The 17,560-nt window shown below is 37.8% G+C and overlaps 1 pseudogene; it reads right to left on the minus strand.

The window, feature by feature from the left end:
* The window catches only part of LOC114295861 (kinesin-like protein KIN-14I), an 80,313-nt pseudogene that overhangs the window by 41,976 nt on the left and 20,777 nt on the right, over window positions 1-17,560 (minus strand).

The following is a 17,560-nucleotide window of genomic DNA, read 5'->3' on the forward strand; positions in this document are numbered from 1 at the left end:
GTAAATTTTTTTTTTGCTAAACTAACTTTAAGTTTTGTTTAAAAAACACAAAAGTTATAAAGTTAACCAGATAAGCGGATTATTACTTTAAAAAATTTGAGACAAACATTGGACCAATTTAAAAACAAAATAGGTTCATTCTAAATAATAAGAGTAATGCTATATATGATATAATTTTATATTTTATTCTATTTTTCTCATACTAAACAAAAAAGATAATATTTTTCAATTTAAACATGACATAATGAGGTTCACATTAAATGTGTAGGTGATTCTATCCTTGTGTTTAGAAGTGAAGAAAAAAAAAATAATAATCGTAAATTACACTGACCTTTCATAAGGTTGGGTGAAAATATAACAATTTTTATAATTTTGACATAAGTATACTAATTTTTATTTTAGTAAGGTTAATGGATCAAAATTAGGATAGATGGTGTGAAAATGTAAAAAATAAATAAATTGAAATATAAAAGTAGATGACAATAGCAAATATTTCATTATATAACTAGCAAGTAATTAAAGCTTCGTTTGAGATATGGGTTGATTTTTTAATTTTTTAACTTTTTGACTATTAACCTGATGTTAAAAAATCTCGTTTGGAAAGTGTTTTTTTGGCTTTTTTTACTTTTGTAAGAGAAAAAAAAAACATGATTATGGTTTGAATGTAACAATTTTTAGCTTGGGGCTAAAAGGCCTATTTTGACTTTTGAATAATACTATATGCACAAATTAGTGTACTTACAAATTACAAATACCAAAAACCTATTAAATTATGTCACATTATCAATTGATACACTAATTAGTATATTAATTGGTGCATGTAGCACCATCGTTGTCTTTTTGTAACTATTTTATCCCTAACCAACCCCAATCCAAACCCAACTTCCCAAACGATTATTGATAAAAATAAAACTAATTAATTATTGAACTTAAAAAATTATGAAACTATATTTTTATGTCAAAATTATAAAATATAGGGACATTTACACATAAGTTCTAATTTATGAACTTATACTTTATTAAGTTCTAACTAAGATTTTTTTGGACCTTCAAATTCCATTAATTTCTTAATAGTCGAAGTTGTCTTGTTTGGAAAGAAAAAGCTCTAGGCTTTTTAGCTAAAATAGCCACACAAAACGTTATGCGATAAAAAATCGAAATATTACAACATTCAATAGCTGTTATAAGATATAAAAAGAATAATTCTTAACTCAAGGATGGTTGATTGGTGTGATGGAAGGAAATATTACAGTTATAAGATATAAAAACGTTAATTAACTCATGGGGAGTCTACTGGGGAAGTGGAGGACTCATGAGGGTAGGCTAAACTACAAGATACAAGGCTATTGACTGTGCTTTTCTAAATGTCTTGTAATAAAAAATAAATATTATAAAAAGTTATAAGAAATCTTAATAGCTTGTATCAAATATAAAAAAAAAATGTTATGGACCTAAATGAATTACTAAATATTTTATTAAATCTCTTATATGAGTGTGGAATCTACACAAATTACATGTGGGTGGATCTCACATACATGTAAGAAATTTGATAAGATATTTGATAATTCATTTAGATTACCAAGCGTAACTCCAAATAAAATCTATAAAAAAAAAAATGGTGCATTAAATGCATAGTAATTGTGGTAGGGGAGTAGCTATGTTCATCACGGTGGTGTTAGTTGACACCACTAAATTTCAAAAAATAAAATAAAACAAAATTAGTTTTGAACACAATTTTTAAGAGGCTCAAAATCTAAAATTTATTTGGTTCATAATTTTCTCAAAACTATTTTCAATCATTTTTACTATCTCATCTCTCCTTCTCTTATATCATATATATATATATATATATACATATATATATATCAATCAATCACTTTTTCTCTCTTATCTCTCTTCTCTCCTTCTTTCACATTCTACACATAAATTAACCATTCTGAAAACTTTACATATTGACCCCGACCCTCCCAAAAAAAAACTCGCTCTAACGATTTTGATATCCCAATATTTTGTTTTATTTGTAATTTGACTAGTTTGGATTGGTTTTGTCAATATAATTGAGAATGTATGAAATTTATAAAGTATCATATAAATGTTAATATTGTTTAGTTGTGTAAAATTAAAAATATGATATAATGACATTGATGATGATGTTTTGCTAAATAAACCCGAAATTCCTAATGCCATTGAGTTGTGGTACTATTTTTCTGTAGGGATCAATGTTGACTATTTTTTGCAAAAAACTTTGACTATCAATCCATACATACTCCATAATAGTAGTTGTTTTCAGCTTGCTCCCTCTTAAATGAGTTTCCACCCACCAACCACGATCACCCTACCGGACTTTGTTTACCATATCCTTTGTTTCCATGTGCTTCACTTTGAATCCAGGTGAATGCTTTAAATAATTTATTTATTATGTTTATTAAAAAATAATTTATATAAAGAATTTAATTAATCGAATATCAGTAATCAGGATCAAATTATTTTTTTTAAAAAAAATATTCTTAAATCATATTTCTCTTTCATATTTTTAAGACAGATATAATTCATTCTTATAACTACTAATAATATACTTCATTAAATAAATAATCTTATAAACGAGAGTTTTACACAATAAATTATTCATATCATGAAAAAGTATTTGAGATGGGCGATTGAAGGGCACACCCACTACAAGGATTCCTTGACTAATTGATAGATGAAATTGGTTTTTTTCACGTGCTTCCAAATTGTGTGGGAAAAAAAACACACACACACACTTGCTGTTGGTCTAAATCAGTAAAAACTCATTCAAAAAGCGTATTAATCCCGCCTAAAAAAGTTATGATTTTCAATGTTTTGGAGTATATCATAAAATCTGTCTATTATGTTTTAAATCAACAATGATTCAGAGTATTAGTTTTGATACTCTAATAGAGTACTAATAACATGACAAGGGAAAAAAAAATCAAGATTAAAACATCACATCACAATGTGTGAGACTTACTATCAGCTCATTAGAACTAGCTTTAGAACTTACAAATTAAAATTTCAAAACATTTTTCTATTTTAAATGGCCGATATGGATAGCCCCAAATTACAGCCCAATATTTTGACTCTCTGGACCTACAAATTGGCAACCCATCTAATTCTCTGAAGTTTCATAAAAAGGCCCAAATGATAAATACTTCTAATCACCCAAACACCATGGTCAATAAATCAGCCAAGCAAAAGCTTTTGTGTGGGATAGGCTATTAGTGGGTTTTGGTTATTTTAATTTGTGGAAAAAAGTTAGGTTTGGAATGATGTTTAGGCTTTTTTGTATGGGAAAATGTGTTTGGAATAAGTATTTTGCCATTTTACCCTTGATGTGACACTTGCAAAATGACATTAAAAATTAAAGTTTTCGGGGTATTTTGGTAATTTCCTCAGGGGCTGCCTCTTCAACCTTCACCTGTTGCGCAAAACTTTTTTTTGGTTATATTAGCCTTTTTTCAATGTTTTTATTATTGCACTGATTAAGCCCCATTTGTTTTGGGTATATAGGTAGAAATTGGATTAAGATAGAGGTGAAACTTATTTAATATTATGTTTGTTTATAAATTTGGAGAAGGGATTGAGGTAGGAGAACAATAGTAACTGTTGTGTATCAATTGGAGGTTTATTATAGACTTATTTTTATGATCCAAACCGTTCATTTTATAAGATTTGTTGAGTACTTTATTCTTACTAAAAATCATATTAATCGGATATCAATAACTATATGATCAATCATATAGTTATTGATATCCGATTAATATGATTTTTTTGTAGGCATGAAGTACTTAACAAACCCTACAAAATGACAGTTCGGATCATAAAAAAAAGTCCATAATAAACCTCCTATTAAGGCACAACAGTAATCCCATTTCCTTGAGATGGAGATCCGAATTTGGTTGGGCTTTAGGAGGGGGATTGAGATGGAGGAGGTGGAGGTGGAGGTGGATGTGGTCTTAAAAAAACAGTCTGCCGAACTATTTTTATTTTTGTTTTTATTTTTTACATGTTGGGCATTTTTTTTTTAACATTAATGTTTATAATGTTTTTGTATTTTTTTATTTGTTTTATTATTTTATAGAAAAATAATTTTACGATTCCTACGCCAACAATTATCATCAAAACAAACTCAATTTTACTTAATCTCTTCATTATCAATTCCTTCACAATTAATCGCCTCCATTAATTCTACCACTGAAAACAAACGATACTTAAATTAGCACCCAAACCAACATCTCAAATATTACTCAAAGGCCCAGATATTCACCCACTTAGTGGTAGCAATGGCATAGTAAGGTGGTAATGTTGGGGTAAAAGTGGTGTTGGTGGTGGGTTAATGAGAGTAATGGTAAGGAGTGTGGTGGTGATAGTAGCAATAGCAATGATTGCATTAATAGTGGTGGTGGTAATAGCAAGATGGAGGTGGTTGGGGGCGATGATATTAATAAGATCTTAATTGGAAAATTATTTTTTATCTTTTAAAAGTGGAAAAATATTTTTTAACTTAAATAAATTTATTTTCTATGATAAACACATAATATATATATATATATATATATTTTGTCAAACAAACGGAGCATTAATAGAAAATATCATTTATAACGTGAAGAGTTTTTGTTAACAAGTAAAGGTTTTTTTTTTTTTTTTTTTTTTTATCGCGAACATGTAAAGGTTAAAAAGTTTAAATATTTTATATGAAAATACATGTAATAAAAAATTGTATAATGTTTTTTTAAATACTTTAATATACATTAACAAGGCCCAAGAAGAAAATGAAAAGGAAAGGGACAGAAAAGGAAAGAAGGTCACAATTATGATGAGTAGATGTGAAGCTGTTGTTGTTGTTGTGGGCAAGTGTTGGGAGGACTTAGCAGAGGGGTGAGAAGCATGTAACCTCTCAACCCAATTGGCTCAATTTCTTTTTCTCCCCATGTTGTAAGTTTTCTATTTTTTTTTTTTTGAGTTCTTTTGATTGATTGATTATTATGGTCAAAAGATAATACTAAAATAATTATGTTTTGTTTCAAAGCATTTTCAAGACAGACAAGCGTGTTGTAGTAATTGTAATCAGCTTAGTTGCTTCTCTGACTTATGAAATGGGATGACTGTTGAATCTTGAACAATATTTTACGTGACTCTCTCTCTCTCTCTCTTTCTAAGTTTCTTGACCATTTTTTTTAAAAAAAGGTCATGACAAGTGCTCTTGAAGTTTGAGGACATATGTTTTATATTTTTATAATTGTTTAAAATAATTTAAATAAGTGTACATTTTAATTTTTTATAAAAAAATATACGAAAAAGTAAAAAAGTGATAGGATTTAAAAATAAATAAAAAAAATAAAAAATATGATTATATAACGTACCCAAACAAATTTAGATTTTATCATAAAAATAAATAATAACTTTGAAATACACGTTCATAAAAATTATATAATTATAATAATTGAATGAATTTAATTTTGTTTAATGAATGCCCCCCATGTACAACGTATAAAAATCAACAATTCAACTCACAAATGATTTTGATGATGGATCTCACATCCTAAACAGCACCCAATTGATTTTTTTTTTTTTTTTATCAATCGATAAATGAGTAATTATAAATTTAAGAAGTATACTGTTAGCCTAGGGGTGTAATTTTGGCCTGTGGCCCGCGGGCGGCCCGAAACCCGTCCGCGGCCCGAGGTCAGCCCGGCCCGAGCCCAAGCCCAGCCCGATGCCTTGGGCCTGGGCTAGGGCCTAGGCCATCATTTTGAAGCCCGACCCAACTCTTGACCCGCTCAAGGCCCGCCCAAAAGCCCGGGCCAAGGCTCGGCCCACCCCGATGCCCATTTTTTTTAATGAAAAATAATAAAATTTTGGTGGGAAAAATTAAAAAAAATTGTTTAGGCCTGCCCAAAGCCCCAACCCAAGCCTGAGACCTCGCCCACTGGGCCGCCCAAAGCTTGAATACCCCTGGGCCTAGGCTAGGGCCTGGGCCTAGTTTTCTGGCCCGTGGGCCGGACCGGGCCGATTTTTTGACCGGAGCCCGCAAGGCCCGACATAGGCCGGGCCGGTCCAAAATTACACCCTTACATTAGCCCAACAATCACCAAAAAAAAACTTACAATCACCAAATCCATCAACTACTACAAGCCCACATAATCCCCAAATCAAACAACTACCGCAAACCCAAACTTTGAAATGAATTCTCAAAAAGTCCAATCTTTCTTGTATTACTCCAATTTTTTTATGGGATTTTTTCCAGTCGGTCCTAATAATTGAATCTATTATCTATTAGGTCTTAAGTTTCTATCTCATGTATCAGGAAGTCCTGTTATATTTTTTTATTTCGATTTTGCCCCTACTACCAGCTGGTAAAAATCCTTATTTAAACCATCCCAAACACTTTATAAATCTTTAATTGTTTATAATATTTATTATTCATTAATTTTTTCAATTTATACTAACTTCTCTTATGATCATTTTTCCAAAACTTTTCTTCTTTCTCATCTCTTTCTCTCTAGAAAATACCACCATTGTAGCTATGGCCATGGCCATCCACCCGCAACCACCATCGTCGTCTGTCACTAACCACTGCTACCGCCACCGATCACCACCATTACCTTTGCCAGCCACTACCACCACCATTGCTCACCAATCATCTCTACCGTCGCCAATCTATACTTCACTATCTCTCAACCGTTTGACTCGCTCGCCCAACATTGTCGTCTTCTTTCGTCTTTGCCATTACCGTCGCTTTTTTTCCATGCTCCATCTACCATCATCGTCGTTCTTCATCAATCATCAATCCACCATCTTCAACATCGAACTTCACCAATGGCTTCTGAGAGGGTAATTTGTGTGAAGTTTGGGCCAAGCTAGGTCTGGATAGAGAGTGGGTCGAGCTATGGGCCGAGGTAAATAGGCTTCGCGACTAGACCTTGTTAGCTCGGTCAAGAATGGCTGCAATTAGCTCGGTTTAAGTATTTTGGACCGAGGTCTGAATGAACAAGGACCAAGCTAGGCATTACTCATGAATGCGCCGAGCTAACTGTGTCCGAAGGTTAGTGGTAGATTGGCTCTTTTGTCATGCTATCGTGGTAAAACCATCTCACTTGGTTAAGCAATGAGGGGGGTGTAGAAAGATAAGCATTACCTTTCTGATTCCTAGGAGGATTCTACATTGGAGAATAAGAGTCCTACTAGGATTGTGCTAGGCAGAATCTATAAAAGCTCATAGCAGGACATATGTACAGGTACCACAATCTTGAATCTCAAATACACAGAACTTTTGTCCATTGTCTATTGGTTGACTTAGGCATCGAAGAGGTACCCGGCACACACCTGCCGGCTAGCTCACATTTGTGTTTTCAGGGAGTAAAACAACGATATTTGGAGGAGTACAAACTTGATCAACAGGATTATACGAGAAGATTATTTTGTGCTCGTACAATTGGCGCCGTCTGTGGGAATTACACAAAGAACAAAACCTTTCGATCAAGTTTTCCTCTCTAGTTGAAATCAATGGCTCACAATGAAAACTTGCCGCAATCTGCTATTGATGGGCAAACCCCGGAAGGGGGTGAGAGGCGCGAAGGTTTACCTTCTATCCCACCCATGGCAGAATTAGAAGCCCAGTGACGGAACTCCCGAAAGGACACACGAAAGAGAAGGGGCACTAGTCCCCGTCACTCTCAGAGTCCTGAAAGACAAAAGCAAAGGTTGGATCCTCAAGTTCTGGAGGATCGCGTGAGGAAGCAAAATGAGTTAATAAGAAGGATGGTGGCAGACATGGAGACCATGAAATGCCAGATCAAGGAAAAAATGGTGGCGACAGAAGGGGGATACAAAGGCAACACGCCCCCTTACCACTCGGAAGATGGTGACAGACATGTCACACCATCACAAGCAGAAAATAAGAGCCTTAGAACAGGCGACACTCAATCAATAACTTCCGGGACTCATCACTCTAGGTCTGAGAGAACGAGGACTAAAAGGTCATATACAGAGGGAAGCAGCTATCGGCTTTCGCACACGCACCAAACGACATCTAGACACACAGAGTTGCCTAGGTCAACGGACTTGCGATCAGTGCTAGAGGAGAGGGCCTGTTGGAAGGAGGACACCAGGGCTCGTGACCCTCATAGAGTTTCAGCCTTGCAGCGATTGGCCCCTAGGACACATGGGAGTGTCAAGGTAGGGATGCCAATGTCACACCTTGCTTATGAACCAACGGATAAAGCATTAGCAAGGTTGCAAAGCTCGCCGTTCGTTCTGGCAATTGAGAACGCAACACTACCCTCAGGCTTCCACCAGCCCAAATTCACTACTTATGAGGGGAAGTCAGATCCTTACATGCACTTAAGCCACTTTCGCCAAGTTATGACAGTATACCGGCGAAACGAAGCTTTAATGTGTATCCTATTTCCATCCAGCCTGGGCGACCTGGGCCTAACTTGGTTCGAAAGACTGTCGGAAGGCAACATAGCCTCGTGGGCACAATTGGCAGAAGCGTTCGTGACTAGATTTAGAATGAATACCAAAACACCCGTGGATATCGACCAGCTACTCTCCATTGACATAAACGAAAAAGAGACATTTAGGTCTTACAACAGTCGCTACTAGGAGACTTTCAACCAGATTGGGGATTGCCCTACAAATCTCACCATCGCACAATACAAACGAGGTTTACTACTCGATAACAAATTGAGGGACTCAATGACAATGATGCCACCCCTCACGATGGAGGCCCTAATAGAGAAAGTGCATTAACATATCAGAATAGAGGAAGATAGCGTCCGTGCTAAAGCCAAATCTGGTGCAGCAGCAATACCAGATAAAAAGACTACAGCAAAAGTCAACACGGTAGAACAATCAAGCAGGAATAGACGAGGCAGGCGAGCCAACAGAGAGGACCCAGAAAAAAGGAAGTTAAGAGTCCGCACTGCCATCACCACAGTATTCAATAAACCTCTACCGGATTCTTAGCGAAATACGTGATGAACCCTTCGTTCGACGGCCTGCCAAGTGGGAGAAGCACAAAGGGGCTATAACGAGAGGTCCTGTTGCACCTTCCATGATGAGAAGGGGCACCGAACTGAAAATTACACACCATTGAGGCAACATCTGGAGGAGTTAGTGGCTGCTAGACACCTAGACCAGTATATAGAAAGGGGAACACAACCAACCCCTAGGACCTAAACAGACCAAACGGGATGCCGGTCGATGGTCCACCCCAAGGCATAATAAACGTTATACATGGGATCGTCGAACTTGAACGGGTATGTGAGCTCAGGGGGATGATCAAAAAGGCTGAGCACCAGGGCCAGAGTTGACGGCCTTCTGTTTCGTTTTTGTCAGCAAACCGATGTGCCTCCTGAGGAGGTTCCGATCGAGTTTAAAGCCATGGTTGTTTTTGTACTCATGCTAGTCTCTGTATGTGTTGTAAGGATAGGTCTTGAGATATAATACTTTGTAAATATTGGTGTCCTTTGATTGGCATGCTTATGTATATATATAAGTTTTGAAATGTTCCGTCTCATGTATGTTATCACAGCTCATTGGACCTTGTCTATTTTGTATTATTGCCTCCGCAGTCCCTTATTATTTGCTAATCTGTTCAGAGGCCTTTGGTAATCCACGGATTACTAGCCGATCATGGTGCTAAACCCATAGGGGCGGGTTTGGGTTGTGATAGTGTGTGTGTAGTTTCTATATCTTCTAGATCTCGCATCTCTAGATATGGTTTGCGATTGGTCGACGGCGACAAGGAGAAGAGGAGAGGACAATGGCAAGCAACCAACGACATGGCTGGGTTGATATGCGGTAGGTGATAAATCGGCGATGGAGTAAGGGGCTGATCTACAAGAGACGACGACGATGGTAGAGTAGAGGAGAGGAAAGAGATGGCAACAAATAGGAGATGAAAGAGACAATGAGCAAGGGGCGAGAGATGGTGGTGGTGATGACGATGGGAAGGAGAAGAAAGAAGTAGGCGAGATGAGAAAAAGAAAGAAAGAGAGAGAAAAAAAGACAAGGGCCAGATGAGAGAGAGTGAGAGAGAGAGAGAGAGGAGATGATCAAAAGAATGAAGATTTTTTTAGTTCAACATGAGTGAGATTTTTTTTATTTTTTTTATTTTAAACATAATCTGTAGACGGATTGTGGATTTGCGCGGGTAGATTCAGATCTGACCCAAACCCAATTTTGAATGTAAAAATAGACCCGGACTTGCCCTATTTATGCATGCGGATAGGTTAGATTTGTGCGGGTTGCGCAATTGGATAAACTGTTACTGGTTAGGAGTTAAAAAATCATAAATTTTTGCTCTGTTTGATAGAGTTTTTGAAGTTTAATTTTATCCCTTAATTTGAGTGTGTTGTTTGGCTACAATTTTAGAAAATTAATTCCACACTCGCTTTTCAAAACACTTTTCAATATCATATGTCACATCACTCAATTCAAATTCTTTTCAAAACTCATAACTAAACAAATTTTTTACACTTAAATCATAATTTTAAAACTCACAAAGTTAAAATACAACTCTATTATCAAATCATAATTTTAAAACTTTATCTCACGGAACCTTTATTATTCTTTGGTTTTTAATTTTTTAATAATTTTTAACTTTTTAATTATTATTGTAATCCCCCAGACGTGCACTAGTAAAAAATCAAACAAAATCGACCGCTATGATTTGAATCGGAGCAGGTTGCAATTGTTTTAGTTTTCGGGTCAGCCCTATATCTTTCTCGTTATCTCTCTTCATTCACACAACTAACATGGGGATTCTATCTTGGTGGGGAGGAAAGAAGGAGGCTCCATCCTCCTCTGGAAGCAAACCCACCCAGAAACCCGTGCCGAAGGACAAGCCTTTGCCCCAGCAATCCGAGGTCCCGGGTATGAACGGCGCTGTGGAGGTCATCCGTTCCAGAGCTCCGCCGCCCGACGTCACGGTCTTCGAGTTCGGGTCGGTAGCCACTTCCACCGACAAGGTCACCCTGGCCGGGTACTGTCCCGTATCCGACGAGCTCGAACCCTGCCGCTGGGAGATCTTACCGGCCAGTGGCGACGATGCTCCTCAGTTTCGCGTGGTCTTCTGAGAGGGGGCAAAAATTGCTACCGAAGATTGTAAGAAATTTCGGAGACCTTGCTATGAGTTTGACTGAGTGAAATCGAAGATGTTTTTTTTTTTGGTATAATTCACTGAACTTGAATGAAAAAAAAAAAATTTTAAATTGTACTTCTTAGTTTTAATTTGGCTGTTTTTGTGGAGGTTTGTGTTTTTCTTGCATATTTAAGAATTGGGTTTTGATTTGATTAGTTCAGTTTTAGTTTTTGCATATGCTATTCTGTTTAATTTTGATATATGCATCTATACCCTTCCAGTGTTTGTATTTGTACTGTTGAGTGTACTTAGGAATATATTCAGTAACTTCATCTCTAATTTGGTAAGGGGTTAATATTCATCTCTAAGGCTGTGTTTTGAATCATGAATTTTGGGTAGCGATTTAGAAAGGGAAACGAATATACGAGGTAAATGGATAAAAAGTTTAGCTTACCTATGATCCTCCCCAGACACCACAGTGGCTGGAGTCTCTTGCACTAGGGCTGACTTTTAGGTAAAGGGAAGAGGAAGGTAAGGGGAAGAGGAAGTGAAGTGGAGGAGATCTATCATCTTCTTTTGTAGAAGAAGAACAATTGACATGTCTATAGTGTGATTTGATGTATTTTTTAGGTAGTGTTTGGGATGAACATCTGCATTGGGAACTGCAAGCTCATTCTAGTGGGAGAGATTCAAAATGTTCGAGGACTGGCCGAATTCTTGAGATTGAGAGTGGGATCCCTCTCAACAAATACAAATTTGGGTCTTCCTTCAACTTAGAAGGTTTATAGCTATTTGGGATGAGGTTATGTAACACCTTGAGATTGGCTTGTAGGGTGGAAGCGACAATATTTATCTAAGGGAGATAAAATTACTCTTATCAAGAATACATTGGCTAGTCTACCTATTTATTTGATGTTTCTATTCCCTCTACCTGCATCAGTGGAAAGAGTTTTGACAAGTTGAGAATTTTTTTTTTTGAGGTTTAGAGGAGTTCAAATTCCATCTTGTAGATTGGAATGTGTGTATTCCTATTGAAGATGGTGGTTTGGGCCTTCGCCATTTTTGTCAGTTCAATCAAACACTACTGGGGAAGTGCCTATGGAGATATATGTAGAGGAGTCTTTGTTGCTTATCATAAAATAAATAAATAAAATATAATAATAATATTAAGTTAAGGAGGAGCACCAATTATGGGAAAAGCCAGAAGGGTGATTGATTGCAAGTTTGGAGTGGACCAAGGAGGATGGACATCTAAGGTACATTGAGAGCCATATGAGGTGGGTGTGGAGGCCTTGTTGAGTTTTTTGAGCTTTCTGAGCTCCTTTATGAGATCTGATGTTCCATCAAACATAGTGGATAGATAGGAAGAGGCGGAAGCATGGAAATTGGATTTTCTTGTTCAAATCCTATGATTCCTTGATTATTGGTGGGACGAGGAACTGTTTCCCATTGAAGATCTTTTGGAAGTCGAGAATTATAACAAAAGTAACATTTTATTATTATTTTTTAGAAATCCAGTTTGGACTCCATGCAGTATCTACATCGGTGACTCCTTTCGGCTATTTGTTGATAGGAATTCAAACCGACAAGGAGCAGGGGCAGGAGTAGTGCTAGTATCGCCAGATGGGCAGATACTGGAACAATCCATTCGTTTGGGATTTAAAGCCTCAAACAATGTAGCAGAGTATGAAACACTGATCGCATGATTAAAACTGGCAGTAGCAATGGAAGCTAACGAGGTAATTGTCTTTTGTGACTCCCAGCTTATCGTCAACCAGGCAACGGGCGAATATGCAGCCTGAGATGAAAGGATGTCAGCCTATGTAAAGGAGGTGGGCAGACTGGTAGCCTTATTCCATAATTGCCGACCACAGCGGGTTAACCGAGATGACAACAGCCATGCTGATGCTCTGGCCAACCTGGCTAGTGCAATAAAAACTGGAAAGGCAAGGACGATAATGATGGACTACTTGTTAGGTCCAAGCATAGAACCACTGAACACAGAGCATGAAGCAATGTGTGTGGAAATGAGACCAAGCTGGATGGATGCAATAATAGTATTCCTTAAAAAGGGAAAACTACTAGATGATCATAAAGAAGCACACAAGATCAGGCTGAAGTCGGCAAGATTCAACCTGACAGCAGAAGGACACCTCTACAGAAGATCTTTTACTGGACCCCTTTTGAGGTGAGTACATCTATCACAAGTTGAAGACTTCTTGTATGAGATACACGAAGGAGTATGTGGAAGCCATGCAGGGGGCAGGTCACTTCCTCATAGGGCTATTACTCAGGGGTACTGGTGGCCCTACATGCAGAGAGATACTGAAGCTTATGTCAAGAAGTGTGAGAAGTGCCAGAGGTTTGCACCTTTGATATATCAACCAGCAGCAGACTTGAACCCAGTGTCCAGCCCTTGGCCATTTGCCCAATGGGGCATGGATCTTGTTGGACAACGGCCTCAAGCAACCGGACAAAGGAAGTACCTGCTAGTGGCAACAGATTACTTCACCAAGTGGGTGGAAGTTGAACCCCTTGCAAAGATTTGAGATGTTGATGTGAAGAGTTTCATTTGGAAGAACATCATTACCAGGTTTGGGATCCCAAGGGCAATAATAGCAGACAATGGTACACAGTTTGACAGTAAGTTAATCAATAGCTTCTATGCAAAGCACAAGATCAAGAATTATTACTCTACTCTAAGCTTCCCTCAAAGCAATGGTCAAGCAGAAGCATCCAATAAGGTCATCTTAGATGGGATCAAGAAAAGGCTGGAAGCAGCTAAGGGAAGGTAGGTGGATGAGTTACCTAGTGTACTTTGGGCATATCGGACTACGCCGAGAAGATCAACTGGGGAATCCCCATTTGCCATGGCTTTTGGCACGGAGGCAGTAATCCCATTAGAGGTCGGCATCCTAGGGATTAGAACCCAAGGAGTGGAGAATGGGACTAATGATGCATTCTTAGCCCGAGATCTGGACCTACTGGAAGAAAGAAAAGAGAAGGCAGCAATTCAGCTGGCGTCATACCAGCAACAGCTTGCCAGGGCTTATAATAAGAAGGTTAACCCATGAGAGTTCCAAGTTAGGAACCTCGTCCTAAGAAAGGTCATCGGCAACAAGAAGGATCCCAAAGAGGGCAAGCTTGGCCCAAATTGGGAGGGACCTTATAGAATCATCTCGATCCTGGGCAATGGTGCATATCAACTTGCAGACAGTGAAGGCAAAGAGTTGCCAAGACCCTGGAATACTTGCAATCTGAAGTTTTTCTATCATTAGATTTTTTGTTTTTTAAGTTTCTTATTATTAGCCGACGTAATAATAAAGTCTTAGCTTGATTTTTAAACTTGTGTAGTATGACTGACCAGTCACTTGGTGATGTTTCTGATTGAAACATGATGAATAACTTAGACTTATTATAGGGCAAAGTTGAATTATACTTGCATATAATAGAGTTGAACTAGGTTGGCAATGTTTCTGATTGAAACATAACGAATAACTTAGACTTATTATATGACAGAGTTGAATTATACTTGCATATAATAGAGTCGAACTAAATTGGCGATGTTTCTGATTAAAACATGACGAATAAACTTAGACTTATTATATGGAAGAGTTGAATTATATTTGCATATAAGTTGCCCGAGATGATGAAGTAATCGTCTCCAGCACCCTTGTTTGAGTCTGGGAGGTCGGCAACGAGTTTGTATTCCGTCAATCTCGGCTTAAGGTAGTAGATGTAACCTTTTTCTAACTTAAGGCCACACATGGTGTAGTAGTACTGGATATCGGCGAGGGTAACCCTAGCATTCTCTCTTTTGGCTAAGGCAATTATACCATTAATAACTTGGTAGGGGTTAATGGCAAGCTGCATTGGGTTCAATTTGTAGTAGTGTAGGACTTCTCAGAAAAGGATGTCAAGAGGGAACCTAAGTCCACACTCTATGAATGCTACCACTGGAAAGGGCATGGAGTCGTTTGTGGGCATGATGGAGTCTTCCTCTCCTGCCAACCTAAGATGGACGTTGGTAGGAATGGAAAACTCCTGCCTAAAGTATTCTAACTTAGTTGAGGTGTTTACCCTCCACCTGAACATACCCATGATGTCGGGTAGAGGGACGAGGTGTCGGATATCAGAAGGAACTGTTTTTGTCTAAGGTTTAAATGACCTCGGCAAAACCTAAACGAATGTTGGGGCAAGGGTATTTGAGGATCTAAATGGAATTTGGTTCAATTTTTCCTAGAGTTTGGAGTTCTAAAGCAGATCCCAATCCTAGAGTTACTAAAACAGGAGGATTAAAGGCAAGAATCTGGAAAAAAAACAGCAGGAGAACAGAAACAAAAGCATGATTCAGACTCAAAGAAATCAAAGAACACTGAATAAATTTGTGCAGGTGTGCAAGGCCAAGAACAATGGCAAAGTGGATCGAGTGTGTGTGCAATTTGTACATAAAGGTCAAGAATTAAGAACTAATTGGACAAACACAAAATTGCAAAGTCAGAACATACTCAAACATGCGAATGATGAAGTTTAAATCACAGATAGAGACTGAAGAACATGAATGTGTTCATCATGACAAGTAAACAGAAGCAACATAGTATGAAAAACTAAAGAGAGAGAAAATAGTAACTCACCAAAAAGAACGGAGCCAGTGTGAGGTATGCCGGAGTTGAATGCAGGTGGTACGAGTGGTAGAACGTCGAAAGCCTCGCCGGAGGGAAAGAATGAAGTAGTTGCAGAAAGCTTCAAGAACGAAAATGGAGGATTTAGGAGAGAAAAAGTTAGAAAGAAAGTTTTAGCGAAAACGAAGATGTGAAGTAAAAAGACGGAAAGAGGGAAAGGGTTTTTTGTCAAAACACGTAGAAGGCGGCAAAATGGTATTGAATGTGTCTTAGATGATGTTCCTTCAGGTGGCGCACACAAAAGTGACGCGACTTGATGGCCCGTGTCAGGTACGGTTCGATGGGGAAGAGACGCGTGGCAAAAATGGTTGAAATACCGTACGTGACAGCTCATACGCATGCTAAAACTCTTGAAGTTCTTAATTTAATGAAGCAAGGATCTCGGCTGTAGGGATGATCTCGGCTAAATAACTTGAGCAGACTTAATTATTGGTTCTAAAGCATTGATGCGAACACACAGAGGTGTTTTATCATATGGAGGCCGATGTGTGATAGAGCAAGTTTAGCCGATGTGCTATACGTTCAAGTAATATAGGTTCCATCACCTCAGGATGCCGAGGTAATAGAACCTAGGGGGCAGTTGTGGGGACATATTTTTTGGATAGCAACACGTGGCCAAGGTGGCACCGAAGTGCCAGCCGAGGTGCCGTGTGTCCTTGACTTGACGCCGAGGTAATCTCGGCTAGGCCGAGGTTATCTGTAAAGATACCAAAATCTGAGATGAGCGGATAAGTTATAAGAATCCTAGAATGAGGGAGGACTTCAGCCTGGATAAGGATAAAGCTCTTAGGGAGTTTATCTTTATCTATTGAAGAGTCCAGGATGAGCATTGGGCCAAAGTCCAAGAGAAGCTAGGCTTCTACAGGGATCAGGACAGTGCTGGCTATAAAAGTAAGGCACCCTAGTGGGTCTAAGGTACGCTTTTTGTATTATGAATAGTGAGTTAAGCACTTTTGCTATCTTTGAGAGATAACTGACTTGATCGTCGGAGTGCCCCCGGGTGGACGAACCACCGCTGGAATCTTATCTTTCTGTGACAGGTTGTTCGGGCTTAATCTATTTTGCCGGTGTTCTCCAGCTGAGTACCTGTTTGGCAGTATGGTCGGAAATTGACGCACACAATAAGTAAAAACAAAGATGTATTCAATCCATTTGATGACTTAGATAGATTTTAAAAACGAGTATGATTGCTAGACTTTTAGGAAACTAGTAAAGTTGCCCTTAAGGTCCTGCAGTTGATTATATAGTTTGTGATTTTCCTCAAGAACTTTGTGATATCCAGAAGCTGCATAGGCAAGGCTGTGAATTTGCAGACCTATGAAGGCAAGAAATTAAAATGAGATAAAAAAAATCCTCTAAACGTTGAAGAAACCCAACTCCACCCGCATAAAATAAATAAATAAATAGTTAATAATCTATTAAAACCAACAACGATCACAAGAATCAATCTAAATTCCTACCAACATTGTGGCGTGAAACTTCATTTGCATGAACTGCATACCAGCTTTTATAGTGTGAAGAGTTTGCTTCAGCTCCTACAGAAAAGCAAATTAACATTAATGCACATATATAAAAGACAATAACCAAAAACTGATGGAAAATACAATGCAGCTAGGTCATACTATAATATCTATGTTCTATTGTTCAAATATCATCTTTTGTTTCAGAAATTGTTTTTCTAATTCCTCATCAGGGACATGGTTTCTATGAAACCATTCCTCTTTCTTTACTCGCATGAAACTTTTCTCTTCTACCTACAATATTCTAGAAA

This window comes from Camellia sinensis, chromosome 12 (genome assembly GCF_055761805.1).
Source record: "Camellia sinensis isolate YWXY chromosome 12, ASM5576180v1, whole genome shotgun sequence".
Classification (NCBI taxonomy): domain Eukaryota; kingdom Viridiplantae; phylum Streptophyta; class Magnoliopsida; order Ericales; family Theaceae; genus Camellia; species Camellia sinensis.